At 36.2% G+C, this 15198-nt stretch overlaps 1 pseudogene; it reads left to right on the plus strand.

The window, feature by feature from the left end:
- Positions 1–14219: 14219 nt before the first annotated feature.
- On the plus strand, positions 14220–14780 carry LOC122341313 (annotated as a pseudogene).
- The last annotated feature ends 418 nt before the right edge of the window (positions 14781–15198 follow it).

Below are 15198 nucleotides of genomic sequence, written 5' to 3' on the forward strand. Positions count from 1 at the left end.
ATTGTTTTAAACCATTCCCTAAAAAAGACAGCTATGAGCTATGCAACAAAACGTTCCAGCCCAAAACCCTCCAAAAACAAACAAAAATCAGCAATGAATTCCCATAGCTATAATAAAAACATTAAATGCATTTTTAAAATTGTTGCCACGGTATGCAAATCATGTTTCTCTTCTGGATGACAGCCAGAGGTGGTATTAAATATTATGAATAACTACAGTGCCAGCCATATCTGAACATTTAACAGCAAGTCCCCGTTTCTCACACATTTAATGCGCAGTAAACATAGCCTATACACAAAACGGTGGTCAGGTAAACAGTGTTCAGTGACAAGGACTGAAACTCATCTAAGAATGTTGGGTATAAGGGATCCAACGATAATGGGGTTCAAGGGAATAATGGTTGTACCGGTGAAAACACGTACAGTTGGTATTATAGGTTGTCAGCTGCTGGGCAAGTCCTTGTCAATTTCATTTGTCACTTCAGTAGTTTTGCTGAGATGGACCAGTGCTGCACTGTTTTCCTCATCTCCCAGTATTACGTCGCTTATTTGCTTAAAGTTTGCTAAAATATTACTGCTATACAACGCAGTTACTGGATATGTCTTTTCTTGTAGCGAGTCATCGCTGTTGCTCAAGTCACTAACGTATAATTCCATAAATCTGAATTTGATTTGATTGAAGAGAGCTTTTTCGTAGAGATTTTAAAGTTGAAGTGTTATAGTATGTCAGTTATATAATGCTTGGCATAGAGAACTTGATCAATGAGAGAGAAAAAAAACTCGCACAGAGAAATTAAAAATTAACCGCTGTGACTAGAAACAAGCGGTGCGTGTGAGAAAACGAACAGCATTTATATAGCTTTTACCTCTTGTACACCACCATGTCCAACTGCTCTAAGGGCACTCGTTTGCACAAACTGAAATTCTGCACATGAATTCAAATAAGAGAGTACCCAAATATGACTTGTGTCTGTTAGAGATCTCTCAATCTGGAAATCATCTGCTGTGTATAAACATCTGACAGACGCTATTAATAGGTTTATGTCGGTTATGTCATGCATATTTAATCATAAACAACTCTTTCCCCCGCCAATGATTTAGGTTACAATGCTTCCCTTCCAAAAACAAGTTTTTATGTCAATCCCTGCTTTAGGTTTATTAAAGTAGGGGAAGCCATAGCGCATGTCCTGAATGAGTTACTGGACCTCCAAGGTTTACCGGAATAAAAAAGGGTTTAAACGGAGTATAATAAAGATCATATATGTAGAATGTGTATATTGTGTTTTGACTATTTTGAATCTGATGAAGGACAAAGTAGTCTAGTCAGTGACAGAAAAGACTTTACACAGACACACGTGTAGTTATGACGTGAATAGATTGATAACCTGGCCATATGAATATGAATAAGTATGTATGTATGTGTGTGTGTGTGTGTGTGTGTGTGTGATCTATGTATAAATAGAGTATTTATGTATGTATGTATGTATATATATATAGGTACATATGTAGGTATGTATGTAGTCTAAATGCATGCTTGTGTGTCTGTGTGTGCATAAACGTGTGTATCTGTTTGTTATGTTTACTGATTGCAATTTCCATTTTTCACATAATTATTCACAGGTGAAAGAACATGATATGTGAATGTATTTTGCTTGAAAATGCAGTACTTTTATTAAAGTCACTACTTTGATAAAACTGCGGAAAAAAAAAATTTTGTCCAGAAAGTTGTATTTTAAACCTACCTGCATTTAAATGATGATAAAACATGAACACATAGAGATAAAATGAAATTCTATTCTTTTTTTTAAAGCTAAGGCTGGGTTTTATTTTTATATATAATATGTTCATATCAGATTGATGAGGTGTTTACATGGAGGTCTTTTGTTCACATTGAGGCAGCATTTCAATTAAGCTGATTATTTAGTGGTGCAGATTATAGTATTTATAGGCCTATTGCATGAATTTATAAATATTAATACAATAGATGAGAGAGTGGCAAAATATATGTTTAGGCTACATTAATTAAAAAAACACTTTGTAATAGACCCTTCTTTTAAGCACAACAGCGCTAAAGCTAGAAAACAGATTTATAAGATGAATAAAAGTGTCACAGATTAACACCCACAGTACTTCATTAAATACGCATCTAAAGACTTGCAAAGGTTTCTTCAAATTACATAGAGTTTCCACTCAGTGTGAGAGTTGATTTGAGTAGGCTTGAGCTATTCATGAGAGCTCTTATTTGATTCTCGAGGACAGGACTGTCATCCTTGCTCTAGCTGCCATCTTATATGCATCAGCTTTTCAACATAACAGAACTTTATTAACACACTTCATAGAGTGCCTTTTAAAATATCAGTCATCCAAATGTTATTTTATGGAACTGTTGTATTCACATAAGTCTGCTCACAACGTGTTTTTACATCTGATGTCATTTTTTACATTCTGATTGTTTATGTAATTTGCATGATGCAACCTTACCTGACTAGTGATAAATTGATATGTGGTTTATTGTGATCTCTTCTGAAATCTTTTCTTCAGGTATTTTCTTCAGGATTGTTGTGTTATTTCCGCGAATCTGTATCACACCGTAGTACCAATGAAGGAACCACGGGGTGTAGCTCTCGTGGTAATAGGGAAAAATATACTTTTTGTAGTATGAGTATGCAGGAGCAGCTCGCTCAAAGGTATTATAACCACTCTGTACCCTCTGAGTGAGTTTTCAGGACTGAAGAGTTTGTGCCGTGTGTTCACAGCCGGCCAAGTGAATTGCTAAGCAATAATGGTCCCTAATGAACGAAGAATTGAAAGTATGGGTTTTCTAGAATAATCAAATATCTAAATTAATATATAATCCTATCTGTGATCGGTTTTTAATTATGAATATTGCCTCACAAATAGGAGTCTGATTGAATTAGTAACTAGACTGAAATGTAAACAAGCACAAGCAAAAGACCAAACAACCAGACCTTCATCCACCATTGGAACCATTAAGGGTGAGGAGTGGGAGTGGAGGGGGGATGCCAGAAAACTGTTTAGTACAGGGGTAAGTAGGCAGTGAATATATATGTGTGTGTGTGTGTGTGTGTGTGTACGCGTGTGTGTTGAGCTATTGATTAGCTAAACATATTACACCTGTGCCTAATTGACAGATTATCTGATTGTGCTCCTCCCGAACCTTGTTAATAAAACATCAAGTATAAAAAAAGAATTCAGAAATAAAATAACTTTTTCTGTGAGCATGTTCGCTTAAATATAAATAGATGTAGCAATCATGGTTAACACCACTACAAGAGAAATGATAGCATTAGAGGGAAAATGACAGCACAGTTAAGATGTTTTCTTTATTTATTCTCAGGTTTTTGAATGTTTTTTTTTTTTTTATTCTGCCTTCACAGGAACATCTAATAATGGTTTGAAACTACTCCAGCATCTTAAGAGTAGAATAGATTTTGTGAAATGTAAAAAGATATACCAGGGTATACTGTCTTAAGTTTTTTAATATTTTTAATAAAAATGTTCACTGATCCAACTGTGAAGTACTGCATATTTATATAGAAACCCACAGGCTACCAAAAAAATAATTTAGGTAACTTCTAAAGATTACATTTCAATAGGCTTTGATACAAAGGTACATGGTAGAAAGGCTTTCAACAGCTATGTGTAATATCGTCTCTGTCTCAAGTTACGATTCTGTTTGACGCTTTTGACGCTTTTGACACTAGCTATTCACACACTGGAGGCTGTGTCCTGAAACTGAAGTGAAAATCAAGCACCCTTTTAGACAAATATTTAAACCTATACATGACACTAACTTGATTTGTGATGTACATTTGTGAAGTACTTGAAATATGTATTTTTTTCATTGCATTTATTAATTCACTACTTCATAATATAACACTTTGAAACCCAAAAGTATGCTGCTAATTTGTTGATTGGTGTTTTTACACCTCTGCAAATTCTTACTCAGTAATTTGGTTTTTCATTTACCTCCCACGAGATGCTATTCAGAAGTAATTCTGAAGGCTACTAGCCAGCTGCTGCAGCTCAAGATTTGTGCAACATGTTCTTTTAATTCAACCCTTAATTGAAAACCATTTATCTCACACTCCTTTCATTTTCAACTGAAAGCCAGGACCATAACATTACACTCTAAAATCGTCTTTTTTAAAATAAATAATTAACACTTCTATAATTATTTAGTGCCTTCAAACTTGTCCTTGTCTGCTCCCAACTGTCTTTATATACATAGAATCAAGCAATAGTTTAAAAAAAAGAGATCATCAAAGCCTATAAAATCTCCTTGATCTTTTGAAATGTGGGCATTTCATATTTGATGTAACATTATGTAAGTCCTCCCTCTCCTTCCTAAAAAAGACCTTCTGTTAATTCACAAATGGCTCAGAAAATACTTGCAGTGCTTCTGAAAGATCTTAGGATCTCAGTGCTGAAGTTTATGTGGCAAATCATTGTTCTGTGAACTATTGAACCTAGCAGTGGACTTGCAATAGCTACTGTTATTAATTTGTGAAGACAATGGCCATATGTAACATTATGCACAGCAAAGCCTCTTTTTTGTTCCATGAAGAACCATTAAGTCAGATGTTCTTTAAAGAACCATCTCACCTTACATAATCTGAAGAACTTTCTTTCACCACAAAGAAACTTTTCTAAAACAGAAAGGTTCTTTAAACATTTTTCAGATGTTAAAAGTTCTTTACTGAACCATGTAGACAAAAAGTTTCTACTATCTCATTGGGAAGCACCTTTATCTTTAAAAGAGAACATTAGATTTAGGGATCAGAGAGGAGATGTAAGTTTGCCATGTGGAATGAATGTCTGGTGCACAGAAGCTTGACCTCTGCAAATGGATAAGGTTTTGAAAACCAACGTAAACGTAATTTCCAGCTCTGCGTTTGGCATGCCGTATTCAAGGTCTTCTCCATTTAACTTTTCAGTTGTTCATCTTCAAACTACAATCTTTTGTGGAATGAACGTCTTTTATAAGCCATGGGTCATTTCTATGTGCAAATAAAAGAAAAGATATTTTTTTTAAGACTGGTGTCTGCATAATGCATGTGAAATGTGTATATTGTGAGGTCTCAGGTCTTTAGATTTATAGCTTTGCACGAAAAGTTTTACCTATGGAAAGCCTGAAATGAGTACTTCTAGAGCTGACCTTCAATGGCAGCTGTTTATAAGCAGTCTCGAGTGGATTCCATCACTTCACTCCTCCATCATTCTGGAGGTAATAAAAAGTAACACTTTATTCTGATGGTCCCTTTTGAACATTCTGTTGACAATAAGTAACTTTAAACCTACATATCGCCTAACTTTCATTAGAGTGTTAGTAGATTCTCTGTTTAATATCTGTCAGCTCTTTATTGTGATGATCTCAAAAAAATCATTCTATTGACTATAGGTAACTTTGCAAGAACATGTCAACCTATTCCAACCTTAACCCTACCAGTCTTCTAATACTCTACTAACACTTTAGTTGGAGTTAGGAGATGTGTACATGCAACGTTATAGTCAACAGAATGTGTTAAAGGGACCATCAAAATAAATTGAAACGGAAGTGTCTCCTTGAACTCAAAGAAACCAATGTTATTAACTTCTAGATCTACAATGTTACCTTAATAGCAGAAGAAATGCATTTGCGACTGGGTAAATTAATATTTCTGGCCATGTACTGCATGGGAAATTACATTTATAGAGAGGCAGAAAAAACAGAGCACAGCAGGAGAGCTTTCTGTTTAATGGAGGTCCAATCCATAGTTGACTGTATTTGATAGACAGGTTGACAGGTGGAGTTACAGCAGTTGTCACATTGGACACAAATGGCTTGTGGACCCATAGCCACAAGAAAGGCTTTCCGAGATGTAGGTTGTACATTGCTTGCAACAACAACAAAAAGCACTACCAGTGAGGCAGTCGTAATAAACCCACAATGGCAGCATTAGGCCAACCTGTCTGCATAGGCTCTCTTATATGATAGCACATCTGTCCTGATACTGTCAGAGAATGAAATAGGAGGATCTGCGGGGATCCTTCTTAATAATAAAACAAATGACCGAAAGGCATGCAACTATGTAATTACAAAATGAATGTAGACCTTACTGTATTCCACTACAGTTACTGAGGGGGCAAAGTGTAATTAAATTAGTTACTTATAAAAACGTTACGATTACGGTGCTTTAAATGATTATAATTATAATAAATGATTATAATCTTAATCGAAGTGATGGCTGACAACTGGTGGTTTTGAGTAGCCTACAATGCCTATAGCTAAATGTTTGAAGTTGTTCATTCGAAAACTTCCACTGGAAATTTTAAAAAGAAATCAAAAAGTCACCAGATGTAATCAATTACATCTTTAAAATTGCAGTAATTTAAATAGGTAGACTAATTTGGGATAGATTAATAGGTCATCTGTGACCTATTACATTTCCAAAATAACCTTCCTAGCATTGGTAAATCGTGTCTCACATAAATGACTCCATGTAGATATTTTAGCGCCAGTCACATCTATCACGGAAACGCTAAGATGTGAGCAGGAACAATACTGAAATGTTACCATGTCACGTCTTTTTTCAGCGTTAGCTAAACGCATTTTTAGTGCCACTCCATTTCAAAACTGCAACAATACGTGCAAGAAGCATTTTATTTATTTTGTCAAAATGTCACCATGTTTGTACGGTTTTTTTTTGACGTTTTTTTTTTTGTTCAATTTCATTTTTTGTTAAACACTAACAAGAATAGGCCTGTAAGAACTTGACAAAATGCACTTAAAGATTTTCCTCACGTGAAGCTTTGCCTGTGATCGCAGAAGAACAGAAGACCTCAGCTGACCCTGTTCTGCCGTCTCACGCAAAGCTGAATAAGAATGACCATCTTCCCCCCACAGGGATGCTTTGAATGCTTTCGAGGTGCCTTAGTGTTTTCCGGCTGTGATGAGGCTCACCTAAAAATGCGCTATATTGTCGTAAAATGCAGTCTGCACCTCCTTTTAGTTTAGAACCATATTATATCACCAGTTTTATTACATTAATTATAACATCTATATGATACGTTTATTAAATCACATTTAAACGTCACACCCAGTGTCTTCATTCACCCTGCCAGAGAGAAAGTAGCACAGGTTATATAAGTTCAGCTGCACATCTAGCAACAGATTTCTCTTCTTGATCATTTTTTCATTGCTCTTTTAGAGTTTTTCGCACAATCTCATAGGATATATGACATGAGGGAAAGAGTTCTCTTCCTGAAGTTGTGTAAGTACCGCAGCACCAGTCATTTGTAAGCAAGGCAGGAAACCCAGCAATCAGACGTCTTTTTTTTTTTTTTTACACAAGTAAACGGCAATCCTCTTTCCTCTGCAGATTATACAGCAGCTCTACCAGAGCAGCATAATTGATAACCTTTGAATACCAAGTGGTCAATCCCAAGAGGGACTGCATAATGGCCGTGTCTTAAGGAGATGGAGGAAGAGCAACTCTGACTGCCTCCACATGGTCAAGGTTTGGGTGAAGGCCAGGAGAAATAGCAGGGCATCATTACATTCTGACATTCTGACTCTTCTATCTTGTGTATCAGTCCACTGTGATGGAAAACCCATGCAAGGTTACAGTGTATATCGTTCATGCATGTTCTAGAAGCAGGAAAACCAGAGAAACAGAATCAAAAGCAACACAGTAGAAATGCTGGATCCATTTCCCATACAACAGAACAACATAAATAGTTTCCAGTGTTTCATTTGTGTGCAAAATTACATTGACAATTTCACATGGCCCCTCTGTATAGCACCCCTGCAGACCCCAACAAACATCTATTTTTATAACATGCTCATGAGTGTATGGCAAAGCTGGGCATTTAGAGTAGTTTGGAAGCCAAACAGTGGATCCACAGGAACAGCTTTTTTCATTTATTTATTTTATTTAGCTTTCTGCTCTCACAATGTCACAAAATACCAGTGAGACATTGTGCCTGTATTCAAGGGTTGTATTGACAAGCCCTCAGCGCACACTTCAGCTTCAGACACAATTTTTGCTTATTTGAATTCATAAGTCATAATTCATAAGTCACGGTGGATCTAAAATAAGAAAACACCAAACTAATGTAATGATTTTCATTGGTACTCGATATTTAAACTTTTTAATGATCCCCCCCCCCCTTTAAACACAAATGCAATTATATTTTTAAGACTATATCCTGTGCATTAAAATTAGTTTTGTTATGTCTATGGTAGGAAATTGACAAAATATCCTAATGATTTTGGCATAAAAGAAAATTCTATCATTTTGACCCATACAATATATTGCTTGTTATTGATACAGATATACCTGTGCAACTTAGGACTGATTTTGTGCTCCAGGCTCACAAATAGTGTTCACTAAAGTAGTGATGCAATAGATAAGGTATTGGCATCTTTTATAAATAAGAAAATATGTGTAAATATTTACATGCTTTAGATAGCAGATTAATTTATGTTTTTGTTTTTTTTATCATATGCCTTCTGGGAAAAAGCGTCATTGCTCCGGTTTGTTTTTTTCCTCTAATGAGCCTTCAATAAATCACGTTTACTACACAAGTTGCAGGGGCTCATGAAAGAAAGCATTGTTCCATCAACGTTTATTTAAAAATAATTAGTCTTCACAAAAGATTGAGTAGCTCTAATAGCCCCCACGGGACAGAAATAAATCATTGATCCAAGCATTGTACTTTCCATAATTAATTCCCTTTGGTTTCTCAGAGCTCAAACATGACATCACACCACAATTTGATCAAGCATAAAGGTCGATCTGATGTATCAGTATTTAAAACATACTTGAGGAAATGTTATGATTGCCTTTCTCCGTATCCTGTGGTCTCCTAGTAGCTGAAAGCATGAGTCTTCTGTGTGCTTATTCTCATATTATTGATTCCTTCTAGACTTGCTGAACGGCCTTGTGTGAATCAGAAACCTCCCCTGACTCCCCTGCAATGAGACAAGTGCAAAAAGCACTAAAATGGACATATTTTTCCTAATGCTCGGCAGACTATTCCATTCACAAGACCACTGTTGATGCTTTGTGGACCGACAAAGAAGATGCGATTGATTTTAGGCTTGTTACAAGCACAACAGAGAGCTGATGCATGAGAAGCAAAGCACGAACCAAACAGAATTACTCTATTATTACAGTTCAGTACTTTTGTCTTGTTAATCAATCAACGATTCAGTCATTAGCACATGGTTGTGAATATAATAAGGCCCAGTATTTGGTGTGGTACACACTGGCTGCATAATTAACACATCATTTCCCAGATGAATTAATGAGCAAGGATTATTTAATAATTCAGACATTTCTGGCATTCGCAGAAAGGAAAAGAGGAGCAAACAGCATACATTCAAGCTCAAACAAGGCTTGCAGTAAGACAAAAAAAAACTGTTTTCTGAATGTTTTCAAACTGGAGCCAGTAAAAACAACTATTAAAAAACAAATGGCGATTTTAACATGTCTTCAACATTTCAAGTTGTGAATTTGAATAAATAAAAAGGAAAAAAGAATAAAAATATCTGAAATGATGCTGGTGAGTGTCATAGGCTCTCCATTCTGATGCATTAATTAGCATTCAGGTCAGATAAGAGAGCTCTTTAATTTTTGGAGAAATTATACAGGTCAAAAGGGGTCAGCGAAAGGTCACGCAGCGCACATTATAATTTTAAATAAATAAATATGGCTGCATGTGGCAATGATCAGGGTCAAAACCAATGTCTCAGGTGGACACTATGGACATAAGTGGCAGATGTGCCGCGTGTCTTTCCATATGAAATAGCAAAAATAAATAATGTAATAAAATTCTAATAATCATCTTGGATGGCAGATATATTTTGTGTACAAAAAGTAAAAGATATACATTTTGTTTTTGATGTATGGTAAAAATATAGAAAATAAAGGAAATAAAACAAATTAAGCTAGTAAGCACTGATAAAAAAGTTAGGCTATTAGCAAAACAGTAAATTTGCTTATAGTGCCACAAAAGCTGCAGAAAGATTAAACCTTTTTTTTTTTTTAAATACATTAAATCTATTGAAGAGCAGCATTCAAATGATACAAAAAGTCATCCTCATATATAAAATATGATGCACTGTGTGAATTATTAAAACTATCAAAGTTATTCAAAACTATCAAAGTTGACTTTTTTGACATAGACAGCATATATATATATATATATATATATATATATATATATATATATATATATATATATATATATAGATAGATAGATAGATAGATAGATAGATAGATAGATAGATAGATATATATATTGACAAAGTTGTGATCTCCAACTTAGCCCTTAAGCTAAAGAACAAATAGATTTACATTCTTTCGAGAAGTTAAATTTTTCAGTATAGCCTATTAATTCAAAAACCGCCCCTAAATGAAAAATAGAATATATATATATATATATATATATATATATATATATATATATATATATATATATATATATATATATATATATATATATATATATATATTAATATTTTACTCATGTTGTTTATTTGATTTGGTTCATAGTATAGCTCCAGCTCCTGAAGTCCTGATTGTTGCTGAGGAACAGCAGAAACAGGATGTTCTGTACAACGGTAAGAATAACAAATAGCCTATATGTGACCCTGAACCACAAAACCAGTCAGTTTTTTAAAACTGAAATACACAATCTAGAAGCTGAATGAATATATGAATTGAATATATATTGAATTGATGTATGATGTATGTTAGGATTTGTTAGGATATTACAACATTTGGCTGAGATACAGCTATTTTAAAATGTGAAAATCTAAATTTGAAGTTCTAAATTTGCCTTTAAAGTTGTTCATATGAAGCAATGCATGGCTTTTTCCATTGTGATGTAACCCTGGAGAACCTTCTGGTGAACAATGGGCCTCATTTATAAAATGTTCCTGTCACTGTTGCGCTTACGCAGGACTGAAGACACAAGGGTTAGAATGAACTTAAATGGGTTTAATCTCAAAATGGTAAAATAAAGATACAAACGGCAGGCAGGTAGACCAGGCAGGCAGGATAAACACAGGTATAGACATCGGGTAGGGACCTTGACGCTCGGACAAACAGAACTCAAAACACAGCGCTTAAATACACGGGGTAATTGACAACACTGACGAGACACGGCTGCAGACAATCATACAATTAACATGGAGGAAAGGCAGGGCACAGGGAACACATGGCACGAGACGAAAACAATAACAAAGTCCGGGGAACGTGACAGTTCCATAGAAATGATCCCAAATTTGATTTTACGTTCATTTCAGAGATATGGATATGTGTGATTCATAGTATAAACGTACGAGCAGAAAACATGCGTAAGCCTCTCTTTCAGATGTAAAATCTATGAATTGCAAATGATCTAGCACGCAAATAAATGGTTTCAACTCTCTGCCTTGTAAACGACTCCTAATTAATGTCATTAACATAGAAAATTTCACTAATCATCATAATTTAGAGCGGCGAGCTGCAAGTCTGCTCAGGGTCTGCTCAGACCCTGACATGACGCTGAGCACTTTTCCACATCAAAAAGGGTTTTTAGAAATATGAGCGCTGGCGTAAGCACACTCTGAAAGATTAAATTGGAGTGTATGTACGCTTTATAAATGAGACCCCAGGACACCTTAGAGGTCAAATTAATTGACTTTGGGTGCGGTGCGCTCATGAAGAAATCTGCCTTCAAAGTCTTCTATGGTATGTGTAATGAAGTGCTTTGTTAATTGTATCACTGAAACACATCTTACATGCACTCAACATGCTGAGACAATTTATTAACAGATGATTAAAACTAGATTCCATCTCAGTTTCAAGACATAATTGCTACTGCTTTTTAGCCCTGATTTAACAAAAAACCTTCAGCAAACGCACAAACCATGTTCCCCAAGCCTGAAGCCTTATTTTCTTCCATCGGCAGATGAATCAAAATCCGCTATATTGGATAGGAAGACAGCCTGCAGCTGCTCTCAGGTGTTTGACCTTGAGTGCTTTCTAACTAAATGTGTCTTATTTGTAGACCAATCAGGATGTTGTAATTCACAGGTCATGCCTCCTGATGCTAAATGAAAGTTGGTTGTGAAGTTGACAAAAGCATCACCTTCAGTGGTGGACCCTTCAGATTTGTTTAAATAAATAACTTTCAGATTTATTTAATTTATTTCTGAGCCTTTCAGATTCTTTTAAATATCTTTATAATCTTTAATAATGTTAAATATAGGCCTATTTCATGTTTTAAGTATCAAGATCAAAGTCACCATCTATTTCGTTTATTTTATAGTAAAACATTAAATAATAACATAATAATAATAACAACAACAAGACAACCATGAAGGATAAGTTATAATCATATTAAATCAAAATCTATTAAAAACAATACCAAAATTCATATACGCACTACAGTGGTGGACAGAAGTGACATTTATTTATATTTACAGACTATTCAGGTATATTTACGGTTTAATTAGGCTCAGATGTGACATGGAATCCTTTTTAAATTTAGATTGTTTACCTATTATTTCATTATTATTATTATTAGGCTACTATTATTAGGTTATGAATTAAATATTACAAAATGAAACTAACGGCCAGTGGGTGGCGGCAAGTCACTGTTTGTCACTGAATCGTTCGTTCAAACGGTTCAAACAACTGATTCGTTCAGGAACGAAGCAAGCGACTGTTCAAAAGATTCGTTCAAAAGCATGTTTATTCATAAAGCTGCTCAGTGCTGTGAAACTCTTTGGACCATCCTTTTCTTGAAATGTAAGTCGCTTAATATCCATGTATAGATTATTAACCCGCTTTATAAAATCAATATGACGTTTAATATTAAAACTCACTTTATAGACATTAGAACCGTCCTTTACAAGAATACAAGACGGCTCTTACAACCATATTTCTTTAAGCCTTAAGGTGTCTTTAAAGCATGAAGAAGTTTAAATGTGTTTAAGTAAAACTAAAACAGTTATATTTACAACCCACGATGTACAATAAAACAAATGGTATCGTTAGAAATAAACACCGAATGCTGTCGTTCAAAAAGGACGCACGACGCGCGTTTTTTTTTTTTTTTTTTTTGGCGAATGGCATTCCATTTCGAACCTGCCAATATGACGTCACAATTAGCGAGCAGTGGCATATATAAGCAAGAAAATCGCTTTCTCACTTTGTTGGTTGATGTTTCGGAGTATTTGATAGCGACTGTTAGCGACTTGCGAACGGTTTTTATCATGGGATTGCTTTCAAGAATTAAAAAAGTAACCGGTTTGGAGCGTGGACACGAGCCCAAACCCAAAGACTCCCCCATCGTGAAGGAGAACCGTGAACCGGCGTCTGCTGGTGCTCTTGAGACCGATGGAGGGAGAAAAAAGAAGAGCTTCTGGAAGTGGGCTGCTCCTCGCTTTTCTTTCCTTAGAAAGGGAACATACGATGTGGCCAAAGCCGTGGAGAAATATGGGATAGAGGCAGAGACACCCTGGACAGATAGAGATGGTACAACCACATCAAATGTTGATAAGTCACTAAATCTGAGGTTACAGGAACCTAAAAGAAAGGAAAAATAAAAACATTGATAACATTATCGCACCAAACATTTTAGAGCAACAGTAGAATTTTTTAAAGTTTCCTTTTTATAGGACATCAATTCAAAACTGCTTCTAAATCTGTTAATAGACTGGAGTGTACACGTGCAATATGTACACCCCGAAGACACCCCCACCGGGTCTGATGAGGTGCCTGTGGGTGCTGTACAGGGAGAGGAAGTCCCCCTCACTTCTGAGGTCCAGCTCGTGCAGGACATCCTGGAGAAGGGTAAGAACAAGAAATCTGTGAGAATTAGAAAATTTTGTTAGAAAGCATTATATATATATATATATATACTGTACAGTATAATATAAAATTGCATTTCATACTAACCCCAAATGTTTGTCTGTTAATAGGCCATATTCGCAACAAATATAAAATCGGCCAGAAGCTGGGTGAAGGAGGATGTGGCAGTGTTTACGGAGGGATTCGCTGCATGGATGGACTTGAGGTATACATTTTCTTCACTTAAAAACAACACGTCTGTTCAGGATTTATGACTGGAGTGATATCAGCTATCTGCATGTGCTAATTGTTCATCTTAATTTGTTTTGTTGATTAGGTGGCTGTGAAATGTTCAAAGAAGTTTCCAGACATGTCATCTATCCAGTGGTGAGTAGACTGCGTTCCCTGTCTTAGTATTGTCTCTTAGTCACTGTTTTCAGTTTATTCATGTTAACCAAAGACAAACTGTTTTGATTTGTGAAGTCTTAAGGAAACCACTTCCGTCTAAGCATCATGTTTTCTTTCTTTTAGCCTGGTCAACCCAAACGTGTCCCCATGGAGGTTGGCCTGATGCTCATGGCCATTGATGGCCCCAGCTTTCCCCAGATAATTGAGCTGCTTGACTGGGAGGACGACGAAGACCACTATGTAATGGTCATGGAGCGCCCCGTGCCTTGCGTGGACTTGTTCACTTTTCTCCATGACTATGGAGGAAGCCTTGATGAGGGACGGCACGAAAGATCATGCGGCAGGTCATTAATCGCGGCTAAAACTTGCTGCGCGTGGCGTCTTCCATCGGGATATAAAGCTGGAGAACGTCCTGGTGAACCAGGACACCTTAGAGGTCAAATTAATTGACTTTGGGTGCGGTGCGCTCATGAAGAGATCTGCCTTCAAAGTCTTCTGTGGTACGTGACATGAAGTATTTTATTCATAGTCTCACAGAAACACATCTTACGATGCACTCAACATGCTGAGACAATTTATTAAACATCAGACATCCTTCCTGCAGGCACACAAGAGTACTGTCCACCCGAGGTCAGCATGAAGGGCAGGTACCACGCAAAACCCACTACAGTGTGGACGCTGGGGTTCATCCTGTATGAAATGCTGTGTGGGGAATGTCCTTCATCACACGACCGTCACATGATCGCTGTGGACCTCTGGAGCAGACCTGGCTTGTCAAAAGGTGAGATCTTCATCAAACAACAACCGACTCTGTGTCGTACAAAAAGAGAGCAGGTGTAAAGTAAAAGGTACATGATCAAATGTCTTTTTGCAGAATGCTGCCAGATGATTTCGGATTGTCTGCAGCCTGATCCACAGAAGAGACTCAGACTGGATAAGAT

This window comes from Puntigrus tetrazona, chromosome 3, assembly GCF_018831695.1.
Source record: "Puntigrus tetrazona isolate hp1 chromosome 3, ASM1883169v1, whole genome shotgun sequence".
Classification (NCBI taxonomy): domain Eukaryota; kingdom Metazoa; phylum Chordata; class Actinopteri; order Cypriniformes; family Cyprinidae; genus Puntigrus; species Puntigrus tetrazona.